The sequence below is a fragment of the Chaetodon trifascialis genome, chromosome 23 (genome assembly GCF_039877785.1).
Source record: "Chaetodon trifascialis isolate fChaTrf1 chromosome 23, fChaTrf1.hap1, whole genome shotgun sequence".
NCBI classification, from domain to species: Eukaryota; Metazoa; Chordata; class Actinopteri; order Chaetodontiformes; family Chaetodontidae; genus Chaetodon; species Chaetodon trifascialis.
This window is the reverse complement of record NC_092078.1, coordinates 9,530,932-9,534,950: the sequence shown is the minus strand read 5'-3', so window position 1 is coordinate 9,534,950 and position 4,019 is coordinate 9,530,932.

Sequence of the window (4,019 nt, the reverse complement as noted above, 5' to 3'; positions counted from 1 at the left end):
GTTTGTGTTTTGATATTTACTTTTTTAAAACACATTTTCATCAAATTTTTTGTACTTTGTTTTGCAGTATTTTCACTTTCAGGGGCATTTCTCTTAAGATTTGCTCTTTTCAGCCACTGAAAATTGTAAAAGTAGCAGAGGTTTGTTGTGTGAAAGATAAGCTGTCAGTCCGTTCTGAAACTGTAGATGCTACTGTGGTACCACAGGGAAACACAGGAGGGATTAAAAAAACACAAACTTATTGAAAAATGTTGATGTCGTTTTTTTTAAAGCACGCATCCTGTTTGCATAAATAAAGTAATTCTCTTCAAATTTCCTCTGTAGCGTCTCTGTTCTTTCTGCAGCAAGAAATTAAATTGAACTAACAGCTCATGCTGACAGGCAATAAATAACTTAGCACCTCTGTATGACTAAATGAATTGATTTCCCCAAGCAATGACTCAGCGGACACATTTCATTTTCTTCAAGTTTCAGACAGCGTTTCTCTTAACAAAGCAGAAAAAGAGATGTTTCGTGTTAAATGCAGTTTGTTTTGATTAAATGTCCAATTCTGTTTTCGTGCTAATTGCTGTTGCACTGGCAATAATTGTGACTGACATCTTAGAAATGTAGGCACTCGAGCGCATGCCAAACGTGTTGATGGTCTATAAACAAAGAGGTTGACCTGATGTTGTGCGTAACTTGAATGGCGGCTCACTGTGGATCCTTCTGTTCCCCTCAGTCGAGAAGAATGACACTTGTTGGTTTCGTCTCAGGTGCGCTTCGCACATCTGCTCATTACTCACTTCATGCATGTGCGTTAACGGTAAACTTTTTTCTCAAAGTGGCATCAGCTCACCTGAACCCTTGTTGAAAGATGTGAAGTGGGTGATTTTGAGTTTTTTTTTTTTTTTTTTAATTTCTTTTAGCCACACTACAAAACCCCCGAAAGAGAGTTGAACATTTGATATTCCGCTCCAGTGTAGCATCTGCATTTTGAGAAAGTCTCCCTCCTTCCACTGACTCCTCTGACATCTGACTTTCAGATTCCATGCATGCTCTCTCCGCATGGGTTTCACCCCCCCCCCCCCCAACCCAACCTCGGGGTCTGCATTTAAATGGTGCATTAATACCATCAAGCAACCATTGAAATTCTACTGTGTAGACCAGCAAGCCAATAAAGCAAAAATGTTTTTGAAGGATATCGGAGACATCAGGCGGATGGATGACCTCGCACAATCAAATCAGCATAATCGAATAAAATATCACAATATTACATCTAAGATAACCCACCGTGACAGCAACTGCAACATGATCAACAAGCTCAATCCTTGGGGTATCGGTGCTTTCTCACAGAAATATTTTAGTGGATGGCCTGAAGTGAATTTATTTTTGGACTAATGGAGCAGGCTTTGTGTAAATCTCTAACATTGTGTGGCTTTTAAATGTTCATGTGATCTATGGTTAATCTTCAATCAGTAAACATGACTGATCCCCACTGAAATGAGTATGCAGACTGCAACCCTAATCTACAACAGTATGCAAAGATCAGACTCTCCTTTTAGAATTGACGGTGATAGTGCCCGAGATAATTATGTATGCATCAGATTATATTTCTTTCTCCACATCAATAATGCAAAACGCAGAGGCTAATTTGACTATAATAACTCCAAAAAGAGCTTTCGTGTCACATAAAATACACATTACTTTTGAAAATGCATTGTCATAACATCCAGTTACAATAAATCTGAAAGGACAGAAGTAATAACCATTTAAGTTTATATGAAAGAACATGAAAAATATACTTAACCATGTATGTATATATACAGTAGTTAAGAGTGATGCCATATGAGCCATAAGAGTGATTTAAGCTTGACTCAGCAGCAAGAAGCAAGGCAATTAAAACAACTATCTAAACAGAACTACACAAACAGTTTTCAGACATGCACAACTTTAGACTTCCCATCATCACATCTTTGGGGGGGTTACTTTAAGTAAAATGTGTCTTTGGTCAAAATCCTAAAACAACTAACACTAGAATAGACATTATGGAGCCTCAGCGCGCTGCAGTGGAACACAGATACTTACTGTGGCACTGAATACACAGGCAGGTTTTTAAATGTGAAAAATAAACTTTAAAGCCGTTCTAAATCCAGTTTTTTTTTAAACTAATCACACTTTCTGCGAAGCCAAGCTTTAAACAGCTGCATGGTTATAGTCCCAGCTGTCCTATGAACACCAATGGACCACCGAAGTGTCCCCCAGACAGATGATGGATCACAGCTCGCAGCCCTGGTAGCTCACACTTTTATGATGCTAGGTGAAGACTAGACCATTTGTGCTGGGGTTGGAAGACATTGAACTGTCATATCCTGGTGGGGTGCCCTTTATTTCTTTTTATTTGGATGATTTATTTCCCACACAAGCACAGAAGGACTGAGCTGAGTAAATTACTTTTGTCAAACTTGTGATAAAACTGTCAAATTGCTTCCCACCATCAGCTGGCAAGCAATTGTATTACATAAGTAATTGTCAAAAGGAATGTCAAGAGAGGAGTATATTGCTTGGTGAGTTTCTGTCTGTCTTTCCATCAGGGCTTTACGTTCCCTTCCTCAGTTTAATGTCCTTGTCGTGTGTTTTAACTACATTGCGGCATTCGGCTCTCTGGGGTGAAGCCGCAGTTTAGATACGAAATTCAGAATTAATCCGAACTCTTTTCATTTCGAGTCTGACACCAACAGCTTTGAGCACAGGCTTTGCGTGTCTTTTTTGGCTTCTGCTGGGTGACACCAGCCTCAATTACGCCTTATTTTTATGGTTCACAATAACAAGCAGGGCAAGTGTTGTTTATCGCTTTTGATCGATAGCTGATAACTTTTATGATTCCTGGTAGAACTCCACAACCTTCAGATTCCTATAAGCTCCAAAGTTATGGGAGATAATAAGTCAGACATGAAGCTCTGTCGAAGTTGCTCAAAATATTATACAATAGGCATGAGTCATACGACCAATAAACTGAGCCCCCACGCCGCCACTTCAAGTCCCAACATCCATACTCTTCTTCATCACATCATATGAATGCAGTGCTATTTCAGTTGGACTTCTTGACAGCCGGTTAAGCAGCCAGCGTCTGCTTTACTTCCCTTGCTTTTATTGGGAGACGTTTTGATGTGAAAACAGTCAGAAAAAATGGTTTTACTGGTGCCGCAAAGCTCAAAACTGTACCTGTTTCATCTCGGAGTTAAGGGTATTAGCTTTATGGCTTTCCATATTTATCACAGTGAATTGTTCTCATCTCTACAGTCACCAGCTGTGGCTGCATACTTGAGTATCTTCTGTTTATTGCATCCGCAGCATGTCCTCAAATTCTTTGAAGGGTCCACCACAAAGTTCCTCATCTGTGATCGGAAATTTGCCCGAGTTGAGAAAGAAAATTGAAAAATTTTAGTTTTCCATGGTGAAAAGCTAGCTCTTAAAAGCGGGGAAAGGGCGGCCAGGACGTAATTCTTTGACATCTTTGTGATTAACCTTACAATTAGCTTTGAGCAGTTAGCTTCGATTGCTCTGAGACATGTGTCACAATAGTGTTTCTCAGAACAAATTATATCTCTTAAATGTATATTACTAAGAAACCACAGTGACTGCATTCGGTTGTCTCTGTGTTGCATTCTGACGATGACCGTAAAGTTGAATTTAATCTAATCTAAAGAAAGGAGGAGCTTACTTTAAGTTGTCTGGTTTCGACATGAAAGCTAACAACAGCCTGTGTGGACACGTCTTCAAGCGTCCTCTATCAGCCTGTGGTTGGATTACACTGTATATTAAACATCAAAAAGTAGAAGGAGACTTCTTCTGGCAACACATACAAGACCAAAAGAAAAGCATCAGCTCTTCATGCGTACCTCTACATGCTTCTACACAACATAAATAATTAAATAAACCGTACACAGAGTAGCAGAAGAAAGAAAAATGCTGCAAGTTTATCCTCTTCAAGGGATTTTTCTTCATTTGCCAGACTTTCTCCACCTAAGTAGCTAACT